This window comes from Bos indicus x Bos taurus, chromosome 6 (genome assembly GCF_003369695.1).
Source record: "Bos indicus x Bos taurus breed Angus x Brahman F1 hybrid chromosome 6, Bos_hybrid_MaternalHap_v2.0, whole genome shotgun sequence".
NCBI classification, from domain to species: Eukaryota; Metazoa; Chordata; class Mammalia; order Artiodactyla; family Bovidae; genus Bos; species Bos indicus x Bos taurus.
The window spans coordinates 174,535-201,106 of NC_040081.1; the positions used below are offsets into that span (position 1 = coordinate 174,535).

Below are 26,572 nucleotides of genomic sequence, written 5' to 3' on the forward strand. Positions count from 1 at the left end.
TGACTGGTGTGAAATGGTACCTCATAGTGGTTTTGATTTGCATTTCTCTGATAATGAGTGATGTTGAGCATCTTTTCATGTGTTTGTTAGCCATCTGTATGTCTTTTTTGGAGAAATGTCTATTTAGTTCTTTGGCCCATTTTTTGATTGGGTCGTTTATTTTTCTGGAGTTGAGCTGTAGGAGTTGCTTGTATATTTTTGAGATTAGTTGTTTGTCGGTTGCTTCATTTGCTATTATTTTCTCCCATTCTGAAGGCTGTCTTTTCACCTTGCTAATAGTTTCCTTTGATGTGCAGAAGCTTTTAAGGTTAATTAGGTCCCATTTGTTTATTTTTGCTTTTATTTCCAATATTCTGGGAGGTGGGTCATAGAGGATCCTGCTGTGATGTATGTCGGAGAGTGTTTTGCCTATGTTCTCCTCTAGGAGTTTTATAGTTTCTGGTCTTACGTTTAGATCTTTAATCCATTTTGAGTTTATTTTTGTGTATGGTGTTAGAAAGTGGTCCAGTTTCATTCTTTTACAAGTGGTTGACCAGATTTCCCAGCACCACTTGTTAAAGAGATTGTCTTTAATCCATTGTATATTCTTGCCTCCTTTGTCGAAGATAAGGTGTCCATATGTGCGTGGATTTATCTCTGGGCTTTCTATTTTGTTCCATTGATCAATATTTCTGTCTTTGTGCCAGTACCATACTGTCTTGATAACTGTGGCTTTGTAGTAGAGCCTGAAGTCAGGTAGGTTGATTCCTCCAGTTCCATTCTTCTTTCTCAAGGTCGCTTTGGCTATTCGAGGTTTTTTGTATTTCCATACAAATTGTGAAATTATTTGTTCTAGCTCTGTGAAGAATACTGTTGGTAGCTTGATAGGGATTGCGTTGAATCTATAAATTGCTTTGGGTAGTATACTCATTTTCACTATATTGATTCTTCCAATCCATGAACATGGTATATTTCTCCATCTATTAGTGTCCTCTTTGATTTCTTTCACCAGTGTTTTATAGTTTTCTATATATAGGTCTTTAGTTTCTTTAGGTAGATATATTCCTAAGTATTTTATTCTTTCCGTTGCAATGGTGAATGGAATTGTTTCCTTAATTTCTCTTTCTGTTTTCTCATTATTAGTGTATAGGAATGCAAGGGATTTCTGTGTGTTGATTTTATATCCTGCAACTTTACTGTAGTCATTGATTATTTCTAGTAATTTTCTGGTGGACTCTTTAGGGTTTTCTATGTAGAGGATCATGTCATCTGCAAATAGTGAGAGTTTTACTTCTTCTTTTCCAATTTGGATTCCTTTTATTTCTTTTTCTGCTCTGATTGCTGTGGCCAAAACTTCCAAAACTATGTTGAATAGTAATGGTGAAAGTGGGCACCCTTGTCTTGTTCCTGACTTTAGAGGAAATGCTTTCAATTTTTCACCATTGAGGATAATGTTTGCAGTGGGTTTGTCATATATAGCTTTTATTATGTTGAGGTATGTTCCTTCTATTCCTGCTTTCTGGAGAGTTTTTATCATAAATGGGTGTTGAATTTTGTCAAAGGCTTTCTCTGCATCTATTGAGATAATCATATGGTTTTTATTTTTCAATTTGTTAATGTGGTGTATTACATTGATTGATTTGCGGATATTGAAGAATCCTTGCATCCCTGGGATAAAGCCCACTTGATCGTGATGTATGATCTTTTTAATGTGTTGTTGGATTCTGATTGCTAGAATTTTGTTAAGGATTTTTGCATCTATGTTCATCAGTGATATTGGCCTGTAGTTTTCTTTTTTTGTGGGATCTTTGTCAGGTTTTGGTATTAGGGTGATGGTGGCCTCATAGAATGAGTTTGGAAGTTTACCTTCCTCTGCAATTTTCTGGAAGAGTTTGAGCAGGATAGGTGTTAGCTCTTCTCTAAATTTTTGGTAGAATTCAGCTGTGAAGCCGTCTGGACCGGGGCTTTTGTTTGCTGGAAGATTTTTGATTACAGTTTCAATTTCCATGCTTGTGATGGGTCTGTTAAGATTTTCTATTTCTTCCTGGTCCAGTTTTGGAAAGTTGTACTTTTCTAAGAATTTGTCCATTTCTTCCACGTTGTCCATTTTATTGGCATATAATTGTTGATAGTAGTCTCTTATGATCCTTTGTATTTCTGTGTTGTCTGTTGTGATCTCTCCATTTTCGTTTCTAATTTTGTTGATTTGATTTTTCTCCCTTTGTTTCTTGATGAGTCTGGCTAATGGTTTGTCAATTTTATTTATCCTTTCAAAGAACCAGCTTTTGGTTTTGTTGATTTTTGCTATGGTCTCTTTTGTTTCTTTTGCATTTATTTCTGCTCTAATTTTTAAGATTTCTTTCCTTCTACTAACCCTGGGGTTCTTCATTTCTTCCTTTTCTAGTTGCTTTAGGTGTAGAGTTAGGTTATTTATTTGACTTTTTTCTTGTTTCTTGAGGTGTGCCTGTATTGCTATGAACTTTCCCCTTAGGACTGCTTTTACCGTGTCCCACAGGTTTTGGGTTGTTGTGTTTTCATTTTCATTCGTTTCTATGCAAATTTTGATTTCGTTTTTGATTTCTTCTGTGATTTGTTGGTTATTCAGCAGCGTGTTGTTCAGCCTCCATATGTTGGAATTTTTAATAGTTTTTCTCCTGTAATTGAGATCTAATCTTACTGCATTGTGGTCAGAAAAAATGCTTGGAATGATTTCTATTTTTTTGAATTTACCAAGGCTAGCTTTATGGCCCAGGATGTGATCTATCCTGGAGAAGGTTCCATGTGCGCTTGAGAAAAAGGTGAAATTCATTGTTTTGGGGTGAAATGACCTATAGATATCAATTAGGTCTAACTGGTCTATTGTATCGTTTAAAGTTTGTGTTTCCTTGTTAATTTTCTGTTTAGTTGATCTATCCATAGGTGTGAGTGGGGTATTAAAGTCTCCCACTATTATTGTGTTATTGTTAATTTCTCCTTTCATACTTGTTAGCATTTGTCTCACGTACTGTGGTGCTCCCGTGTTGGGTGCATATATATTTATAATTGTTATATCTTCTTCTTGGATTGATCCTTTGATCATTATGTAGTGACCTTCTTTGTCTCTTTTCACAGCCTTTGTTTTAAAGTCTATTTTATCTGATATGAGTATTGCTACTCCTGCTTTCTTTTGGTCCCTATTTGCATGGAAAATCTTTTTCCAGCCCTTCACTTTCAGTCTGTATGTGTCCCCTGTTTTGAGGTGGGTCTCTTGTAGACAACATATGTAGGGGTCTTGTTTTTGTATCCATTCAGCCAGTCTTTGTCTTTTGGTTGGGGCATTCAACCCATTTACATTTAAGGTAATTACTGATAAGTATGTTCCCGTTGCCATTTACTTTATTGTTTTGGGTTCGAGTTTATACACCGTTTTTGTGTTTCCTGTCTAGAGAATATCCTTTAGTATTTGTTGGAGAGCTGGTTTGGTGGTGCAGAATTCTCTCAGCTTTTGCTTGTCTGAAAAGCTTTTGATTTCTCCTTCATACTTGAATGAGATCCTTGCTGGGTACAATAATCTGGGCTGTAGGTTATTTTCTTTCATCATTTTAAGTATGTCTTGCCATTCCCTCCTGGCTTGAAGAGTTTCTATTGAAAGATCAGCTGTTATCCTTATGGGAATTCCCTTGTGTGTTATTTGTTGTTTTTCCCTTGCTGCTTTTAATATTTGTTCTTTGTGTTTGATCTTTGTTAATTTGATTAGTATGTGTCTTGGGGTGTTTCTCCTTGGGTTTATCCTGTTTGGTACTCTCTGGATTTCTTGGACTTGGGTGATTATTTCCTTCCCCATTTTAGGGAAGTTTTCCACTATTATCTCCTCAAGTATTTTCTCATGGTCTTTCTTTTTGTCTTCTTCTTCTGGAACCCCTATGATTCGAATGTTGTAGCGTTTAATATTGTCCTGGAGGTCTCTGAGATTGTCCTCATTTCTTTTAATTCGTTTTTCTTTTATCCTCTCTGATTCATTTATTTCTACCATTCTATCTTCTAATTCACTAATCCTGTCTTCTGCCTCTGTTATTCTACTATTTGTTGCCTCCAGAGTGTTTTTAATTTCACTTATTGCATTATTCATTATATATTGACTCTTTTTTATTTCTTCTAGGTCCTTGTTAAACCTTTCCTGCATCTTCTCAATCCTTGTCTCCAGGCTATTTATCTGTGATTCCATTTTAGTTTCAAGATTTTGGATCAATTTCACTATCATTATTCGGAATTCTTTATCAGGTAGATTCCCTATCTCTTCCTCTTTTGTTTGGTTTGGTGGGCATTTATCCTGTTCCTTTATCTGCTGGGTATTCCTCTGTCTCTTCATCTTGTTTAAATTGCTGAGTTTGGGGTGTCCTTTCTGTATTCTGGCAGTTTGTGGAGTTCTCTTTATCTGGCGTTTCCTCACTGTGTGTGGGTTTGTACAGGTGGCTTGTCAAGGTTTAAAAGACTTCTGATTAAACTACTGCTTACTGGCTCAGGAAAATGTTTTAAAAGATAGAAATTAATTAATTCTTTCCCCCAGGAAGAATTTTAGGATAAACATCTTAAAACACCCTGGTTATCCAGGAGAAAATTTATATTCTTTACAAAGGGGTCAGTCAGTGCTGAAAAAAAATCAAGTGGCAGACCCCCCTGAACAACAGTTCTCTACATAATACTACCCCCACCTCACCCCCAGCCAAAAAGAAAAAGCCAATAAAATAAAAACGGAGACCTTATGTTAACATAATTATGCTGGAGAAAAGGAAAAATTCACACAAATATCCGGTTTCTTTTAAAACTCCATTTTGCAAATACAATCAGTGATTATTTCTTTTGGACATAATACTTCCATTAAGTGGGTCAAACTCACAAATCAGTACTACAAAATACAGTATTTTCCATCACTTTTAGTTGTAATATACACTATGTACATAAAGTTACCTATCTTAAACTAAATACAAATGAACAATAGCACATTAAAAACCAGAATCGGGACTTATAAATAGTGCAGAAAATGCAAACGCCAAAAATACGATGCCTCCTATGATTGTCACAGTTCTGACGGAGATTTTCTGTGCTATCATTCTTCCTCCGATGACTGCCAGGCCAGTGCAGAGGCAGTGTCCCACTGTTCCCCCCACTGCTACACCATAGGGATAAAAATATGGAACGCTTCACGAATTTGCGTGTCATCCTTGCGCAGGGGCCATGCTAATCTTCTCTGTATCGTTCCAATTTTAGTATATGTGCTGCCGAAGCGAGCACTGGAGTAAAATCCTAATCAAGTCCTTTCTTCAACTAAAACCTTCCCAATTGTGAGACTATAAAACCCACGATCATAAGCTTATCATTTAAGAATCTTTATGGCCCAGTTGCAATCAAATAACATAACTTTTTAACTAAGAGCACAAATTCTGCAGCCAGACTGACTGAATTCAAATCCCAATGCCTCCAGTTTGAGTATGGGCTATATTAATGGATGAAGAAAAGTGTTGCATATATCTCTTATTGCTCTGTTTATGCAAATATCCATGCATGTTTTTTTTGGGTGCTATTTATTACTTAAATGCTTGACAGAATTGACCATTTAATAGTATGGGCCTGGGGTTCTCTTTGTGGGAAGATTTTTAACTAAAAATTCAATTTCATAAGAAGATAGAGGCTATTCATATTTTGTATTTCATCTTTGGTAAGTTTATTTGTATGGTTCAAATGATTTTTCCACTTCAACTAAGTAGTCAAATTTTTTGGAAGAAAATTATACATAATACTCCCTAATTATTTTTTCTACATTGATAACATTTGTAATGAAGTCCCATTTTTTTTTTTCTGAGTAACAATTGTGTTATGATCTGTTATTTTTAATCAATTTATCTAACAGATGATTGATTTTATGTATCATTTTAAACATCAGAATTTTAGTTTTGCTCAATCCCTTATTTCTATTTCACTGTCCATTTTCTATTTTTGATCACCATTCTCATCTTTTCCTCCTTCTATTTATTGTGAGATTAAAAACTGTTTGCTTTTTTATCTTCTTATAATGGAATCAAGTTTCTTCTCTTAAGTAAAACATTCAAGCAAGTAGGTGCTATTTTAAATAGAATGAGGTATAAATAGAAAGATTACAAAAATGTTGACTTTATTAGTGACAAGTAGAAGCCTAAACTAGTCCTTAAGATTCCCCACCACTTGGTGCACATAAATCTTCAACTAGCCATTCAATTACACATTAATCTGGGAGCTGCTGGCAAATAATTTTAAACTATAACTAGTTTTAAATCAGTTGATCATGAGAAAAGAAGACTATTCTGATTGGTAAGTCTCATATAATCCGATGATTTGTTAAAAATGCTTGAATCCCTCTTTAAAGAGATGTATAAGAGGGTGTGGATTCTAGGAACTGTGAATAACCCCAAAACAGATCTCAAGGAGACAAGACCTTATTTCTACCACTTCAAGGAACTGAATTATTCCAACAACATGAATGAGCTTGGAAGAGAACCAATTTATAGATGAGAAACTTGATCACACTTTTATTTCAGCCTTGTGATAACTTGAAAAGAAGGACTAGGTGTGTTGTGCCTAACTTCGGGCATACACAATTATGAATTAATAAATGAGTATTTTTCAAGCCACTGAATCTGCAGCAGTTTATTATGATGAAATAGACCATTAATATACCACATAGTTCAGCAAACCTATCAATTGCATTATCAAAAAATGTATATTCAACAAGTTTTAATAAAACAGGGAAACACTGGGATACAATAATAACTGCAAATGCCATGATATTGTATTTCTATTCAGTGTGATATTGAATGTGTTTTTTACAAAAATGTAGATGTCCAAATAAGTAAAATTAGAAGAAAGACTGAAATAAACATAACACTATGCTTGGCCTAATGAAACAACACTATGCTTGGACAGCAATTGTGATATTCTCTTTCTGAATTTTGGAATTCATGTCTTGCATAATAAATATAACAGGTTGATTGCTAGTGTTATTTTTCTAAGATAGAAAGATAAACATGCTCAAGCTTCCTATAGGATTTAATGATTTAAAATAAATTATACTTTAAATGAGGAGTACGGGATTTTCAGATATGCAGATGACACCATCCTTATGGCAGAAAGGGAAGAGGAACTCAAAAGCCTCTTGATGAAAGTGAAAGAGGAGAGTGAAAAAGTTGGCTTAAAGCTCAACTTTCAGAAAATGAAGATCATAGCATCCGGTCCCAGCACTTCATGGGAAATAGATGGGGAAACAGTGGAAACAGTGTCAGACTTTATTTTTGGGGGCTCCAAAATCACTGCAGATGGTGACTGCAGCCATGAAATTAAAAGACGCTTACTCCTTGGAAAGAAAGTTATGTCCAACCTAGATAGCATATTCAAAAGCAGAGACATTACTTTGCCAACAAAGGTCCGTCTAGTCAAGGTTATGGTTTTTCCAGTGGTCATGTATGGATGTGAGAGTTGGACTGTGAAGAAGGCTGAGCACTGAAGAATTGATGCTTTTGAACTGTGGTGTTGGAGAAGACTCTTGAGAGTCCCTTGGACTGCAAGGAGATCCAACCAGTCCATTCTGAAGGAGATCAGCCCTGGGATTTCTTTGGAAGGAATGATGCTAAAGCTGAAACTCCAGTACTTTGGCCACTTCATGTGAAGAGTTGACTCATTGGAAAAGACTCTGATGCTGGGAGGGATTGAGGGCGGGAGGAGAAGGGGATGACAGAGGATGAGATGGCTGGATGGCATCACTGACTCAATGGATGTGAGTCTCAGTGAACTCCAGGAGTTGGTGATGGACAGGGAGGCCTGGCGTGCTGTGATTCATGGGGTCGCAAAGAGTCGGACATGACTGAGTGACTGAACTGAACTGACAGGATTTTCTTTAAATTGTCTTGTTTGTAGCTCACGGAAAACACCCCAATCAAAATTCTCTGGGATGTGAATCCCCAAAGTCACTCAGGTAGACTTACAGCATGATCCCTAAGTTTAGTTTACAAGTATTGCTTACCCTTGAGAGTGTCTCTATTTTTCAATGAAAAAAAACAATGTAATTTTCTTGATGACTTTACTGAAATATACTTTGGAAGAGGTTACAATACTCTTATTACAAGCTATAACAATTTTAATTAAATGTAAATATTTTTGTTAAATACTTTTCAAATTCTTATTTAAATTAAAGAAATATTCAGTAAATCAATCTATAAAGACTATATGGCTTCTGGTGAGTTGTTAAATTAAGTGATTTACTTTAATTCTGATGTGGGAAACTCTGAAATTAACAATAATTTTGTCAGAGAAGCACCTGTGCAACTGCAGTAGCAATGAAATTGTACTCATTTAATTCATTTAAGGGTAAGACTACAAGATATTGAAATTATTTCTTATATTTTTAATATTCATGGGATGCATTTATTTTTGAACTTTGCTTATAGAGCTGAATGATGTCCTTGGTGGACATTCAATTAATAGTATTTGTTTTCAATTAAAAATAATTTAAAAAATTAGGGAAATATTAAAAAGAAATCTATAAAACTATAGAGAAATATGCCAAACTTAAAATATATTTCTTTGAGTTTAAAATCATTCAGGTGAAAGCAATTTGGAGCAGTACAGCAAATTTGAGTTCTGAATTAAACCCCAAAGTAGTCTGAAATATGTTGCCTGGTATTTGATATTAAAAGGTAATAATGCTTTTATATACAAAAATGTGTGTATTTTGTGCACAAAAATTAAAATTCCTGCAGTGAGTAAAATGAAAAAAGTAGCTATCAAGCAGTCTAGATAATACAGTGATACTGTGCATGCTAAGTCACTTCAGTCCTTTCTGACTCTTTATAAACCACCCTATGGACTATAGCCCACCAGGATCCTTTGTCCATGGGATTCTCCAAGCAAGAATACATACACTCCTCCAGGGGATTTTCCCAACCCAGGGATAGAACCCGTGTCTCTTATGTCTGCTGCATTGGTAGTTTAGTTCTTTTAGAGATAACAGAAATCCAGACAGAAGCATTCAGTTTGCAGGTAATTTGTATGGAGATGATTTTGAATATGGGTAAGCATTTGAGCCTGATTTTAAACTAAGATTGAATGAAAATTAGTCCTTACAGATGGCTGTAGGTAGGCTAAATAAAGATACCTGCTGAGTAGATGGGTGGTAGCTAGCAATAAAGATGGGAGTGTATTTTGAAGAATATGTTCATTTTGCCCTAATTACATTTTTCACAGCCTTAACCTTGGATGGAAAGGAAATCATAGAGATACAGACAAGGACAGGGAAAAATGGACAAAACAAAGCTTATGTCTTGATGGTTTGAGACATTAATGGAAATGCACAGCTAAGAAGGAAACATTAGAAAATAATAAAGTAAGAAAAAGACTTCCTCTGTGTATGCATTTTTTCTACTTCTTAGTCACTATTTGCACCATTTCAGACTTTGTAAAATTATAGGTGGTGCTACATTGTAGAATATTTTGAGGTCATATATTTTAAATTCAAAATAAACATGAAAAACAGCATTAGAAATACAAGAGAAGAAACTAAATTTGGTGGGTGCCATTTATTATGTGTGAAATTAAAGTCTTAAATGTTTTAGAAAATAATTAAATTTGGACTTCCCCAATAGCTCAGCTGGTAAAGAATCCACCTGCAATGCATGGGGTCCCAGTTCAATTCCTGGGTCAGGAAGATCTCTGTAGAAGGGATAGGCTACCCACTCAAATGTTTCTGGTCTTCCCTTGTGACTCAGCTGGTAAAGAATCTGCCTGTAATGTGGGAGACCTGGGTCCAATCCCTGGGTTGGGAAGAACTCCTGGAGAAGGGAATGGCTACCCACTCCAGTATTCTAAACTAAATTTGATTGGGGGCATTTATTATGTGTAAAATTAAAGTCTTAAACGTTTTAGAAAATAATTCACTAATTTAAGTTATATTTTATACATAATTGTGTAATAAAAACAAATTCTTATAATAGAATTATATTCTATAGGTAAGGTTTCAGAGAGCTTAACTTGTCAGAGACATATTTATAAGTGACTGAGCTTAAATTTGAAGGGAAGTTAACTTGATTAAAGAGTCTAGATTGATAACAAGACATCATTCATATTCTCTAGGAGATACAATATGTGACTTTTTACCAAAGTTTGGTCAGTTGGTGAAATCATTAAGGGAACATAAACCTGAGGCTTCTCTGATGAGGTGGGTGCTGGATCTCTCAGTTGTGTGGTGACACCATGGACTATAGCCCTTCAGGCTCCTCCAGCCATCAGATTTCACCAGCAAGTATACTGGAGTGGGTTGCCAATTCTTTCCCCTGGAGATATTCCTGACCCAGGGATTGAACTCATGTCCCTTGCATCACCTGAACTATCAGGAGGATTCTTTACCACCACACTACCTGGGAAGCCCCTCTCTGATTGGAGAGCACTAAGGAAGAGTGAGAGAAAAACAGAGGACATCTTGAGCAGTTAGAATGGCCTGAACAAACATAAGACTGTACAAGTGCAATCAACAAGTTCAATTAAATGAAGCTAAAGAAAGAAATTATCCATGTGGAGAAAGGGAGACAGAGCTTAGAAGGTTGAGAAAATTCAAGCAAGGACATTTTCTGAGTCACCGTGACACTCAGTTCTTCCCAGTCCATCCTCTCCTTGCCCCTCCATCAGAAGCTGACTTGCACGCTCCACACCTGTGGACACACGGTATACCATTTGGGCTCAAACCGTGTCTTATTTGCATTCCTGGGAAATCCCAGATCTCACCACTGCAGACCAGTCCCCTGTCCAGGCTTGGAAAAAAAAAAAAATACCCTCTATTTCTGTCATGTCTGGTTGCTTAGAGTGAACTCTGGTTTTCTCTGGCAGAAACCATAGTGATGGATGAGCGAAATCAGAGTGCTGGAATCACCTTCATCCTCTCAGGCTTCTCAGAATACCCACAGCTCCAGGTGCCCCTATTCTTGGTCTTCTTCGCTGTCTATACAGTCTCTGTGGTGGGGAACCTGGGTGTGATTGTGACCATCAGAATCAATCCCAAACTTCATACCCCCATGTACTTCTTTCTCAGCCATCTCTTCTTTCTTGATTTTTGTTACTCCTCTATAACCACACCCAAACTCTTAGAGATCTTGGTTGTGGACATAAGGATACCTCCTACATGGGCTGCATACTGCAGTTCTTCTTTGGTTGCACACTTATGATTACGGAGATGTTCATGTTAGCAGTGATGGCCTATGACCAGTTTGTGGCTGTTTGTAACCCCCTGCTCTACATAGTTGCTGTGTCTCCTAAGCTCTGCAGCGTCCTGGTCACTGGAACCTACACATGGGGTGGAACGTGGTCCTTGACAATCACATGTTCTCTTTTGGAGCTGTCCTTCTGTGGTTCTAATGTCATACATCACTTTGGCTGTGAGTATTCTGCCATCGTCTCTGTCTCTTGCTCTGACTCTTACTTCAGTCAGATGACATGTTTTATCATTTCTACTCTCAATGAGGTGTGTTGCCTCCTGATTATTCTCACCTCCTATGTTTTCATAATTGTCACAATCATCAAGATGCCTTCAGCTGGTGGACTCCGAAAAGCCTTCTCCACCTGTGCCTCCCACCTGACTGCCATCACCATTTTCCATGGGGCCATCCTTCTTCTCTACTCTGTACCCAACTCCAGAAGCTCATGGCTCTTCATCAAAGTAGCCTCTGTGCTTTTCACAGTAGTGATCCCCATGCTGAATCCCTTATCTACAGCCTTAGAAATAATGATGTGAAGGAGACCATCAGAAAATTAGTCAACACCAAAATGTTTTCTCACCTAATGTAATTTTGAGTGAGAAGAAAGATAGAGGAGAGCACTTTCTTAAGTGTAATTTACACAGTGTGTTGATGGTTATTACATTTTTCTTCAAATGTGTGCTTATTAGCTGATTAGTGTGATCTTTGTGACCCCTTCTCTGTCCATGGGGAATTGCCAGGGAAGAATACTGGAGTGGGTTGCCATGCTCTCTTCCAGGGGATCTTCCCAAGCCATGGATGGAACTCGTGTCTCCTGAAGTGCATGTTGATTCTTTAGTGACTGAGACACAATGGGATACAATCTCTTGTGTGTGTGTGTATATATATACACACACACACATATATATATATATATCATATGAATACAATGTGATGGGGAGGGAGGAGGGAGGAGGGTTCAGGATGGGGAACACATGTATACCTGTGGTGGATTCATTTTGATGTTTGGCAAAACTAATACAATTATGTAAAGTTTAAAAATAAAATAAAATTAAAAAAAAATAAAATAAACTGCAATGTGATTTTAAAATATCACCTTCAGTTTAAAAGAAAATAAGAAATAAAAATATGTTTGTGTCTCACTTTTAGAGTGTTACAGGCTAAATAACGATCATCTAACACTGTCCATGGGCTTTCCTGGTGGCTCAGATGGTAAAGAATCCCCCTGCAATATGGGAGACCTGGGTTCTTTCCCTGGGTGAGGAAGATCACCTAGAGGAGGGCATGACAGCCCACTCCAGTATTCTTGCCTGAAAAATCCCCATGGATGAGGAGCCTGGTGGGCTATAGTCCATGGGGTCACAAAGAGTCAGATAAGACTGAGCAACTAAGCACAGCACAGCAAAAGGCTGTCCACATCCTAAAATCCTCAGAAAGAATTTGCAAATGATTTCTGTTCCATGTCTTCTTTTTTTTTTCTTTTCCTTTCTTTTCTCTTTTTCTCACTCTCAAATTATGAAATGTGATAAATAGATAGACAAGTAATTTTGTGTAATCAGCCTGTATGTTGCTTTCTCCAAGAAATTAAAGACATTATCAGCTCTTTACAGCATTTCTGTAAGCATGTTTCTAGTCACTGTGCCTCTCTGATGCCTCTAGGAGCAAACTTCATTGCTGTGTTCAAAGCTTTTTCTTCTAAACAGAGAATAGGTTATGAGAGTTGAAAGTTAACTTTGTCACTTTTGAAATTTGTACTATTAAAATTTTGGAGTATATTCCCTTATGTCTGGCTTATTTGACTCAGCATTTTTTTTTTCAAAAGAAATTTTAAGTGATTGACTGTAACAGTAGTTCCATTTTTGTTGCTGAAGGATGTTCCACAAAATAAATATATTGATATGATAATATGTTTATTCATACTACTACTACAAATGGAATTTGGCTATTTACTCTTCTTTATTGAAGTATTATTTATTTACAGTGTTATAATAATTTTAGATGCACAACATAGTGATTCATTATGTTTTTAGACTATACACTATTAAAACTTAGTGGCTCAGTGGGTAAAGAACCTGCCTGCAATGCAGGTGATGCCAGAGATATGGGTTTGATTCCTGGGTGGGGAAGATCCCCTGGAGGAGGGCATGGCAACCCAATCTCATGAGCAGAGGAGCTTGGTGGGCTACAGTCCATGGGGTCGCAAAGAGTTGGACACAACTGAAGTGACTGAGCACAGCACAGCACACAAAGGATAATAGCTAGAACTTATGGCGCTAGACAGTGGTATCCTTGTAGCTTATCTATTTTATACAGAGTATTTTGTAGACTTTATACTCCTAAATTGCCCCTCCCCCTTTCCTTATAAAATCTGCAAATAACAATTTTTGGAGAGAATTAGAATAAAGAGAAACCTTGTGCATTGTGGATGAGAATGTAAATTGGTAGAACCAATTGTGTACTGTATGGAAAACAGTATGGAGTTTTGCACACACAAGCACACAAACACACACACAAAAGCTAAAAATAGAACTACCATATGAGCCAGCAGTTTCACTCCTGGTTATTTCACCTTTTTTGTCTTTAATGTAAATGCTGCATGAACATTCTTACACAAGTATGTGCTGCATTGCACATGAGCACTCACTGTGTGAGGTATGCCCTATTTCTGAATGTTCTGGATCAAAGGTGCTTGTTTCTGATCTTTTGCTAGGTGCCATCAAACAATTTTCCAAAATAGATTTATTAGTTTAAATTCCAACTATATTGCATGTGGGTTCTAATTATTGCCCATTCTTGCCAACATTTAATACTGTCATAACAGACATTTTAATATTTTCAGGTTGGTGGGTGAGTAGGGGTACTTCATTTTGGTTATGAATTCAATTCCACTTTACTAATGTGGTTGAATTCTTATAATTTAGTTATTAGTCATTTGACTAATTATATAATTTTTAATTTAAAAAATAAATTGCAAAGATATTTCAGAGTTTTCTTCACACCTCACTGTACATTGTTAATAGGAATGCAAAATGTTGCAGCTGCTGTGGAAAATGGTATAGAGGTTCTTTATTAAGTTGAAAGCACATTGAATTGTACATGATCCAGAAATCTTGCTTGTGGGTATTATCCTAAAAATTTGAGGTCAAGTTTTCAAAAATATGTTAGTGTTCCCACACTCACTGTAGAACCATTCACAATAGCCAGGGAGTGGAAACAACTGAAATATCTATGGACAGATAGTTGGATAAAAGAATGCTGTGCATATGTGAACAGTGGAATACAACCTGACCTTTAAAAAGAAGAAAATTGTGTAATATATGACTACATGGATGAAACTTGAGGACATTATGCTAAATGAAAATGTCAGTCATAGAAAGACAAATACTGCAGGATTCCACTTATGTGATATATTGGAATCAAGGAGTGGAATGATAGCTACCAGAAGCTAGTGGAGAGGGAAGCAGGAATTTACAAATCAATTGTCAAGAAGTTTCAGTTTAGCAAGACACACACAGCTGAACTGTACAAAATTATATGTGTAGTCAACAGTACTGTATTGTACACTTAAAAATATCTTAAGAGGGTAGATCTCATATTGTGTTTTTACCACAGTAAAATAAAATTTAAAAGAGAATTAATGGTACATTATGATGACTAAAATTTAAATTTTATTAGGATTCTATCCAGTTTGTTTTTTCCCACTAATACACTCTTTTCTTTCTGAGGTGTAATCAGGGTACCACATTGGATTAGTTTTCACATCTTCTCAGTATCCTCTGGTCTGAAACAGTATTTCACTCCTTTCTTGTTTTTTCTTGACTTTGACAATTCTAAGGAATATTGATGAGGTATCCTGAAGAATGTTTCCGGATATGCGTTTACCTAATGATTCTCTCACATTAAACTGGGATTGTAGATTTTCGGTATGGTTTTATCACAGAAGTGAAGCTTTTCTCATGACATCATATCAGGGTGAATGATATCCACATTACATCACTGGAGAAGACCATCTTTATCTTTTGCCTAAGGCAGAGCTGGCCAAGTTTCTCTATTCCAAACTTGAATGCTGGATTTGAAATGCAGTTAATAACAATTATTTCTATATTTTTTCCATATTTCAAAGTCTATATTTCATGTTTATTCAATGAATACCTATTATTTTAAAAGTTCAATATCAAAAAAAGTAATTAATGGGATAAATGTGGTTGTGTAATTATCTTTAATGATGTAGAAGAAAATGCATCTACTAAAATGACACAAGAGACAGTGTTTCACGTAATTAAATGGTTTATGGTCCACTGAGTAATACTCCAATTACAATTCTGTGTACTTCATATATTCATGATCATGGGGGAAAATATAAGACCCAGGGTTTGGCAGAATTTAGACTATGAATTCAGCTTTTAAATTTTTCTTTGTATTTTTTGATATTTCTAATGTCCCTGGAAATAAAATACCATTTTACTGGCATGCTCATTGAAATATACTATCATTTTTGCAAGCCTAAAGTCTTTTAATATCTTAAAGAATGTTTGAATACTGAGAAGTATACTGAAGGTTCATTAATCCTAAAAAGAAATTCTCAGTAAATTAATCAAGAACATCTGGTTTCAGGTCAGTTCATGTTTCTTTCTGTATCTTGCAAATTAAGTGGAAAAGATGGAGCTACCACTTGTATAGATTATTCCACAAACTATAGATGATCCCTTTCTATGATCAGAAACATTTTAATTTGCACTAATATGGCATGAAGTGGTTTTCACAATTAAGATTTGTATTACTGAAGTTGGCAGCAATGAGCAATAGGGAAATTGCAAAAATACAGAGAATTCTGTAATTCCATAAATCTAGTTCCAATTTGCAGAGAAGGCAATGGCACACCACTCCAGTACTCTTGCCTGGAAAATCCCATGGATGGAGAAGCCTGGTAGGCTGCCATCTATGGGGTTGCACAGAGTCAGAGATGACTGAAGCGACTTGGCAGCAGCAGCAGTTCCAATTTGAATATAAACCTACCATTAATCCACTGATTTTCTCCAAAATCATTTGAAATTACTAACGTTGAACACCAAATCAATTTTTCAGTCTCTTTTGTTATTGATTTGAGTATTGAATCAATAAACTAAAACAGTGGTTCCAGTCTTCCTAATATACCAGGATGTTGGTAATATTTTCAAATGTTGAAGGAAAGCCATTTGTTAAAATAGCCTGAATAATAATGGGTGTTTACAATGTATCTGCCCAGTCCCTCTTGCTATTGGAAAAAATATTCCGATGACATATTATTTACATCTAGGGTTGTTTGTAGTGGATATCAAGTAGGCCTTCATGGAGCTGAGCCTGACACTTGATCTGGATGAAACTAAGATGAAGCAGACCATCCATCTAATTTTACTAAAGTTTTATGTCTGTATCTCGGGGCCACTCATTTTAAGGCACTGAAGCTCTTGCTTCCCCATCTTCTCCAAGTTTGCCTCATCATAACAGAGGTTTACTCATTGGTAGAAAAAATTTGTAATTTTCACTGTATCTTGAATGCATTTTGTATAAAATTATTGTTGGTAAATATAATAATTAATTATATACAACTATATATAATTTACACACTCCAGTGTTCTTGCCTGGAGAATCCCAGGGACAGGGGAGCCTGGTGGGCTGCCATCTATGGGGTTGCACAGAGTCAGACACGACTGAAGTGACTTAGCATAGCATAGCATAGCATTACATATTCTTAGGTGTCCCTGATGCTGCTGGTTTGAGGACCATATCTGGAGAATATATACCAGCTCCCCAGAGACATATGAAGATTCTACCTTCTCTGTTTCTCTTTTCTTATTCATTTCTATTTTTCAGGAATAATGTTTGGTCCTTTGTTCAACAGGAATCATTCTGCTATCAGAAGGAAATCAGAGTATCAAACCCACGTTAATTATCCTGGGTTTTTCAGAATATCCAGTACTCCAGATCCCACTTTTCCTTGTTTTCTTGTCTATCTACACAGTCACTGTGGTGGGGAATTTAGGCATGATCATAATCATCAAGGTCAATTCAAAACTCCACACGATCATGTACTTTTTCCTTAGTCACTTATCCTTTGTTGATTTCTGTTTTTCTACTGTAGTTATACCCAAACTGTTGGAGAATTTCATTCTGGAGGACAGAACCATTTCTTTCTCTGGTTGCATTGCGCAATTTTGTTTCGCTTGCCTATTTGGTTTAGCAGAAACGTTCATGTTAGCAGCAATGGCCTATGACTGCTTTGTGGCAGTCTGCAACCCCTTGCTCTACCACTGCAGTGTCTCCAAAGCCCTGTGTTCTCTTGGTGGCTGGCTCTTACTCATGGGGTGTAGTGTGCTCCATGACACACATATTTTCTCCTTGTATTACCCTATTGCAAGTGTAGCACCATAAATAATTTTATCTGTGACCACTCTGCAATTGTTTCTGTCTCCTGCTCAGATCCCTATATCAGTTAGACGTTATGTTCTATTATTGCCATATTAAATGAGGCAAGCAGCCTGGTGAGTATTCTGATGTCCTATATATTTATTTTTATCACTATTATGAGGATGCCTTCGGTAAGTGGGCGCTGGAAAACCTTCTCCACCTGTGCTTCCCACCTGACAGCCATCAGCATCTTCCATGGAACCATCCTTTTCCTTTACTGCATTCCTAATCCAAAAACTTCTTGGCTCACAGACAAGTGACTTCTGTGTTTTACACAGTAGTGATTCCTATGCTGAACCCCTTGATCTACAGCTTGAGGAACAAAGAAGTAAAAAATACATTCACAAGATTAGTTTTCACAAAACCACTTTGTCACTCCACATAATATTTTTAAATTCATTATTTTATTTCTGAAAAAAAATGATATCCTATGCTACAGATTGTTCAGTTCTTGTGGTGTTATTGATGATTCAAGTCTTTTGATAAATATAAAGCCTAAAGTTAATATATCTATGGCAGGATAGCATTTTATTGATCATTATTGATTTTTGCATACATTGGTGTTTAGTAAAATAGCTGTAAACCATATGTAAACCAAATTTAAAAAATGACTGCTTTTTATAGTATTTATAAATTATTTTTGAGTGAATTCAGTTGTATTAAAAGTTTATGGGTATATGATGAAATAAGCTATTTTTTTCTGTTTTGGACAGTTGGCATGTACCTCATAAGAAAAATGATTAGGGAGAAAGTTCAAGCTTCTTACAAAGAAGGCATAAACTGTTTATGATATCCTCTTCAAAACACAATTCTTGGAAAATTGAAGACAGGAGGGCAAAATGGACTTTAAGAACTAATCAATCAAACACATAGTAACAATAAAATATGAGTAACCAATCAACAACACAATTATTCCAATCATACAAGGACCAAGTATTGTCTTAGACTAAAGTCTGTAGTCATGCATGACAGCAATCTGTCCTTCATTATATCACAGAGTTTGCTCATACTCATGTCCATTAAGTCAGTGAAGCTATCCAACTATCTCATCCTCTGTTGCCCACTTCTCTGCCTGCCCTCAACCTTTCCCAGAATCAGGGTCTTTTCCAATGAGTCAACTTTTCTCAACTGGTGGCCAAAGTGTTGGAGCTTCAGCTTGAGCCTCAGTCCTTCCAATGAGAATTCAGGTTTGATTTCCTGTAGGATTGACCTGGTTTGATCTCCTTGCTGTTCAAGGGACTCTCAAAAGTTTTCTCCAGCACCACAATTTGAAAGCAACAATTCAGCACTCAGTCTTCTTTATGATCCAACAGTCACATCTATAGATGACTATTGGAAAAACTATAACTTGAACTATATGGACCTTTGTCAACAAAGTGATGCCTCTGCTTTTTAATACACTGTCTAGGATTGTCATAGCTTTCTTTCCAAGGAATCATAGATGAATGAATCATAGATGTAAACATAAAAATGAAACTGAAAAATATTTAGCATAAAACAGAAAAAAATCTTTCCAAAGTTAGGATGATAATTCTTTGAATGAACATAAAAAGTATGGATCTTTAAAAAACAATAAAAGGAGCTTCATTGCCATTAAAAATGTTTGGTAAAAGTTTTTTAAGCATAAATGACACCATTAATAAAGTGAAAATACAAGCCATAGATTGTGAGTAAATATTTGCAAAACTTATATTTGATAAGTGATTTCAATGTAAAACATACAGAGGAAGTCTTTATACTCAATACAAGAAAAAAGCCTACTTAAAGTTTTGATGAACTATCTGAGCATATATTTGACAAAACAGAACATACAAATAAACACGTGAAAAAATAGTAAGTATAGGTAGTCATCAATGACTTTCTTATTAAAATTAAAACTTAAACCACAAGGAGAGGCTACTGTACTTCATTTAGAATAGCTAAAATGAATAAGAGTTTCAAATACTGATGAAAATGTGGAGCAAGTTAAATGCTTATGCATTTCAGATAAGAGTACAGGGTTAAATAACTTTGAAAATAGTTTAGCAGTATCTTATGAAGTTACACAAGCACTTCCCAGACTATTATGCTACAGAAACTGTGATAGCAATTGGTGGCAATTTGTTGTGCAGCATGGAAAACTAATATCCAACAAGGTTGCTAGCTCTGGTTGACCAGGGTGATAGATACTGGCTTCAAAGCTAGTCCAGGGTACAGAGGTGTCAGCAATGGGGGGAAGATGTATTGTGGAACTCAAGCCTATATCAGTGAGAAAATAACCATGCAGACTTGTGGGATTTTGGATCAAGACCATACTATGTACAATAATTCTGTGCCTGGTGGGAAACAGTCTCTGGTGTGTTATGGCTTCCTGGTAGGGTCTGGCAAGTGTCAGTCAGGTTGTCAGGAGTCTAGGGAAAGCATTTGTTGCTGCTGTTTAGTCACTAAATTATGTCCAAATCTTTTGCGTATACATGGACTACAGCCCACCAGGCTCGTCTGTCCAACAGATTTCCCAGGCAAGAATACTGGAGTGGGTGGCCATTTCCTTCACCAACTGTTATTCCTGAATCCAGGCAGGGATAGAACGTACGTCTCCTGCACTGCAGGTGATTTTTTTTTTTTTTTTTTTACCACTGAGCCACCAGGCAAGCCAGTGGTCTAATTGCGTGATATTTCATTGTAGTAGAACTAGTAGATTGATTGACACTCAGAGGTTTTAGAGACTTAAACATGTTTCCAAAATGCCCTTGCCATTTTTAAGAGACTGTATTATTTAATTGTGTTAATATAAGCTAGGAAGTGTGGATTGCTTATATTTAGAAGAAAACACAATTTAGTTTCAGTAAAGAACATCACTGTTTCTGAAGACAATAGTATTTGTTTAGGTTAAGCAACAAAATCAGAGACCAAGTTATATTGCTTATACATCTCAAAACCCATGCACTTCATACACAGAATAGGAAAGAAAAATCACACAGTAAATATATACAATAGCAGTTAATATCTCTGAACAGTTGCATTTTAGCTTATTTATCTTTCATTTTGGGTTTTACTGTAGTCATCAAGTTTTCTTATTCAGTTCATTTATTTTTTTATAATTATTTTTAAAAGAAATTCATGAAATAGACAGGTGCCATCTCCAGTGATTCAGAAAAATAAACTACCTTCTTGCAAATTGCCACATTAAAAAAACATTCAAGCTAATTTCTTGATATGTGATATAAAAATAAATAGCTCAAGAAATATTCTCTGGGGTCTAAATCCCCAAGGTCATGGAAGCATACATAAGCCCTGCATTTTGTTCATAGGAATCAGATTCAGCTTCCAAATCTCTCCCCCCTCCACCCTGTTTCTTCCTTTCTCTGAGTTTTTCTGAAATTAAGAAAGAAGTATATTTCAGTCACATTAAATTTTTGTGGGCTTCTGATACATTGATTAACTCCTTAATGTTTTACATGATGTTTGAATTTTGAGTGGGAACTGCCCTGGAGACAATTAATAGTAGAAATTGGATCTTCAGGTGAGTTGGTTTCAGGTGGGATGATCAATCTTGTTTCTTTTCTCTCCTTTGGCGAACTCTGAGATCCTGAAACCCCTAAAGCAGTGGACACTCTTTGTCAGTCTTTGTGCGATAATGTCTCCTGAGTCCATTTTCCTGAGGGCTGAGCTTTGATATCCTTCCCCTTCACTGGGGTATCATCCTGATTTTTTCTCTGAGGATATCCAGACTGTGTTTAGCAGAGTAGTCACAATGAAAATTTTTAAAAAGAATATTATAATGCCTGGTAATTCCTCAACACCTTAAAATTGAGTCAAAAGAAGATAAGAATCATATGTATAAAATAATAATAAACACAATAATATACAATTCCATTTTTCTGACAGTAATGACTGCAGGTATGTCAAGGGTGTAGAAAATATGGCTGAAGTGAAAAGGAAAAGTGTCCTCCTGACAGTAATTTTCATGAAATGCTTTATATATTGTTCAAGTGCTGCTGCTGCTGCTAAGTCGCTTCAGTCGTGTCCAACTCTGTGGGACCCCATAGACAGCAGCCCACCAGGCTTCCCCATCCCTGGGATTCTCCAGGCAAGAACACTGGAGTGGGTTGCCATTTCCTTCTCCAATGCATGAAAGTGAAAAGTGAAAGTGAAATTGCTCAGCCGTGTTCGACCCTATGAGACCCCATTGACTGCCACCTACCAGGCTCCTCCATCCATGGGATTTTCCAGGCAAGCGTACTGGAGTGGGGTGCCATTGCCTTATCCGTTCAAGTGCTACATCAGTATGTAAGAAAAAGAGGAAATTACAGGCCTTATATTCTGAGAATACTGACATGAGCAGAGAAGGTTGAAAACTGGAGAATACAGCTAGGATAATAGGATAATACAGTTTAGGTAAAACTGAGCAGACAAATTTAGATTTGATAAATTAGTTAGTAGGGAGAAATTAAAGTTTTAATGCATTGGAGAAGGCAATGGGAACCCAATCCAGTGTTCTTGCCTGGAGAATCCCAGGAACGGGGGAGCCTGGTGGGTTGCCGTCTATGGTGTCGCACAGAGTTGGACACGACTGAAGCGACTTAGCAGCAGCAGCAGCAGCAGCAAGAGTCAGAAACTGCCATAACAACCACAGTTTCAAGAAAAGAAGAAGTTGATTTTCTCAGTGTAGGTTAGCAGCATCACAGGGAAGTTGGCTGAGCCTAGGTGACCATGTATATTGTCACCCTGCTTATTTAACTTATATGCAGAGTACATCATGAGAAACGCTGGACTGGAAGAAACACAAGCTGGAATCAAGATTGCTGGGAGAAATATCAATAACCTCAGATATGCAGATGACACCACCCTTATGGCAGAAAGGGAAGAGGAACTCAAAAGCCTCTTGATGAAAATGAAAGTGGAGAGTGAAAAAGTTGGCTTAAAGCTCAACATTCAGAAAATGAAGATCATGGCATCCGGTCCCATCACTTCATGGGAAATAGATGGGGAAACAGTGGAAACAGTGTCAGACTTTATTTTTGGGGGCTCCAAAATCACTGCAGATGGTGACTGCAGCCATGAAATTAAAAGATGCTTACTCCTTGGAAGGAAAGTTATGACCAACCTAGATAGCATATTCAAAAGCAGAGACATTACTTTGCCAACAAAGGTCTGTCTAGTCAAGGCTGTGGTTTTTCCTGTGGTCATGTATGGATGTGAGAGTTGGACTGTGAAGAAGGCTGAGCACCGAAGAATTGACACTTTTGAACTGTGGTGTTGGAGAAGACTCTTGAGAGTCCCTTGGACTGAAAGGAGATCCAACCAGTCCATTCTGAAGGAGATCAGCCCTGAGATTTCTTTGTAAGGAATGATGCTAAAGCTGAAACTTCAGTACTTTGGCCACCTCATGTGAAGAGTTGACTCATTGGAAAAGACTCTGATGCTGGGAGGGATTGGGGGCAGGAGGAGAAGGGGAGGACAGAGGATGAGATGGTTGGATGGCATCACTGACTTGATGGACGTGAGTCTGAGTGAACTCTGGGAGTTGGTGATGGACAGGGAGGCCTGGCGTGCTGCGATTCATGGGGTCGCAAAGAGTCGGACACGACTGAGCCACTAAACTGAGGTTACCATGAGATTAAAAAGGGATGTTTAATAAAAGTCAGATAATAATGAGTAAACAAAGGGGGAACAGAGACAATTTATTGAAGGATAATGATTGATTAATTAACATGAACAGGGCCAAGAGGAAATTCAGAAAAAGAGTTGAGCTACTATTTGACATCACAAATTGTTCCTGTGGTTTTGTTGCTGCCAACCTTGATCCTTGATCTGTTTCTTAGATTGTTTAAAATAATATGTGTTTAAAAATAATACCAATTATTCAGAGTATTAAGAATTAAAATTGATGAGGGTGGAAAAACCTATATATTTTGAACTGCATAACTGTCAGACCTTGTGCTAATTATATTAATGTCATTTTCTAACTTAATACCTATACACCTATAGTATATATATTACCATGTCATTATTACTGATAAAGAAGCTGACGCTCATAAAATCTGAGTGATTCACCAAAGATCATACAGTAAATATCAAAGCTTGGAGCTGAATTTAAATCTATGTTTCCAACTCCTTGCTTCTTTCATTGTGTCAGTCTGTCTGTCGCTAACTCTTTTCCACTTCCCACCCATTCCCTTTTCTGCATATAGGAAATACATTTTTTGAGTGTCAAAAGTACCATAAAGCTATTCAAGAAATAATGAATTATTTCTCCCTTCACATAGTCAGACAAAACTAAAATTACATCTGTGTTTATGAGAGTCAAACTAATAGTCCTTTTATTAATGAATATTTCAGATGTGTGCTTGTTATTGGTTAACTTATTTTAAAATCTTTGCTAAATAAATATACTTCTGTTGTTATAAACTGCTTACCAGTACAAGATGCTTTTGCTTTCTCAAAATAACGTATACAAATAATGATTGTATGACTCAAAGCAAGATTATCACCTGTAGTTTTAATCAAACTCAATATTCCTGTCACCAGAAGTTTTGAGGGTGATAATTTAACCACTTGTGTTTATTACTGTATTCTCTGGTTTTCTTGAGAAACAGTATAGAATGTGAAAGAGTTGAGCAAAATACATTTTAAGTTACTCTGTAATTCAGATAGTCTATAAGCATTTAATTCTATAATATTCTTAATAAATTTATTAGATTAAAAATATTGATAGCAAGTTAAGAGATATTGATCAAAAAAGTTAAAAGACTATATTGAGAGCATCAGTGGCATTATGTGAGAGAAGTGATAAATAGTCAAACAGGAAAGAAAACAAAAGTGAGGGTACTACAAATTGTAATACAACTTCATTACTTTACCAGGTCACTGCATTGAACACAAAGCCAATAATTTTAGCATCAAACAAATCATTGGAAAACTTGAAAATAGAGCTTTATTTCCTTCAATGTTCATTTATGTTTTCCAAAATGTGAAAATTCTTGTGGCGACTCATGACTTCTGCCTTTTTGATGATCTTCAGTTTGAACATAACGATAGAAGTACTATGGCCTCTAAAAATATTACTCCTCCTGCTTTTTAAAATAAATTTGAGTGCTATGTTTTTATTTATTGTTATGTTACTCCCACTAAACAGCACAGACCTTCAGAATGGTGGAACTATGAAAAGCATGTTTTTCTACAACACTATAGAAAATGTTTGTCTCTAACTCTACACTAAATTCAATATCTGTCACTCATGATCAACTTCAAATCTAACTCATCACTAGCAGGTTGTGTTAATTCAAAAGTGTCTTAACTCATATATGCTTCTATTTCCTTTGTAAAATATGAGACTGGTTGTTTTGAAATTCAAAGTCTTATTTAGTGGTCAAAACTAATGTACCAATATTTTAACACAATGTCTGCCACACAATAAATGAGATATCCATGGACTGTCATCATTATCATTGTTATCATTTTATTATCACTATTTAAGATTCTCTCCAATAACAATCATGTGGTTTACTGAAGGAAATCAGAGTGCCAGGGCCATGCTCACCCTCTTGGGCTTCTCAGAATATCCCGACCTCCAGGTTCCCTTGTTCCTGGCTTTCCTCACCGTCTATGCAGTCACTGTGGTGGGGAACCTGGGCATGATCACCATCATCAGGATCAGTCCCAAACTCCACATCCCCATGTACTTTTCTCTCAGTCACTTGTCCTTTATTGATTTCTGCTATTCCACCACAGTTACACCCAAACTCTTGGAGAATTTGGTTGTGGAAGACAGAACCATCTCTTTCACAGGATGCATCATGCAATTCTTCTTGGCTTGTGTGTTTGCAGTGAGAGAGGCATTCATGTTGGCAGTGATGTCCTATGACTAATTTGTGGCCATTTGTAAGCCTCTACTCTACACAGTGGTCATGTCCCCAGAGCTCTGTGCATTGTTAATGGCCTGTCCCTACACATGGGGTATAGTTCTCCTTCCTGACACTCACCTATTTTCTCCAGACATTATCTTTCTGTGGGTCTAACATCAAAAATAATTTTCTCTGTCAGCACTCTGTCATCGTCTCCGTCTCCTGCTCTGACCCCTTCATCAGCCAAGTGCTCTGTTTTGCCATTGCCATATTCAATAAGGTGAGCAGCCTGGCAATTATCTTCACTACTTATATTTCCATTTTTTCCACTATCATAAAAATGCCCTATGCTGGGATTCACCAAAAAAGCCTTCTCTACTTGTGCCTCCCATCTGACCACCATCACTACATTCCATGGGACTGTCTCGTTCCTTTACTGTGTACCCAGCTCCAAAAACTCATGGCTCATGGTCAAAGTAGGTTCTGTGTTTTATACAGTGGTGAGCCCCATGCTGAAACCTCTGATCTATAGCCTCAGGAACAAAGATGTGAAAGAGAGTGTCAGGAAATTAATGAATCACTAAATACAATTTGGTTGAAGATCTGTATGTCCAAAAGAAATTTGATCTATTACATAGTGTTGATTAAATCTTCTTGTAGAGATGATGACTCAAATTATGTAGTCAACTCACTAGACCATAAATTTAGAGTTATAAATTGGCTATTTGATCTCTTAGTTTCAGTTCAGTTCAATGTAAAATAAAATAGCTCTGTATCATATGTAAAATGATGTATGTTGTGGGTGTATGAAAAGTGAAACTGTGAGTTGTTCAGTCATGTCTGACTCTTTGCCACCCCATGGACTGTAGCCTGCCAGGTTCCCCTGTCCATGGAACTCTCCAGGAAAGAATGTGGGTAGCCATTGCCTTCTCCAGGGAATCTTCCTGGATTAAACCTTCCAGGGATTAAACCTGGGTTTCCTGCATTTCAGGAAAATTCTTCAACTTCTGAGCCAACATGGAAGCACTGTGGATGAATAGTGTCTTCCAAATATCCATGTCATCCAGAATT

The 26,572-nt window shown here is 36.6% G+C and overlaps 1 non-coding gene and 3 pseudogenes across 1 annotated transcript; 3 read left to right on the plus strand and 1 right to left on the minus strand.

Annotated features, from left to right (window-relative positions):
* Positions 1–5,143: 5,143 nt before the first annotated feature.
* Positions 5,144–5,250, minus strand: LOC113894837. Its single transcript, XR_003511676.1, has one exon. It is a non-coding gene; the product is annotated as a U6 spliceosomal RNA (small nuclear RNA).
* Positions 5,251–9,051: 3,801 nt separating this feature from the next.
* Positions 9,052–11,817, plus strand: LOC113894768 (annotated as a pseudogene).
* Positions 11,818–17,294: 5,477 nt separating this feature from the next.
* On the plus strand, positions 17,295–18,060 carry LOC113894769 (annotated as a pseudogene).
* A 7,093-nt stretch (positions 18,061–25,153) lies between these two features.
* LOC113894770 lies at positions 25,154–26,085 on the plus strand (annotated as a pseudogene).
* The last annotated feature ends 487 nt before the right edge of the window (positions 26,086–26,572 follow it).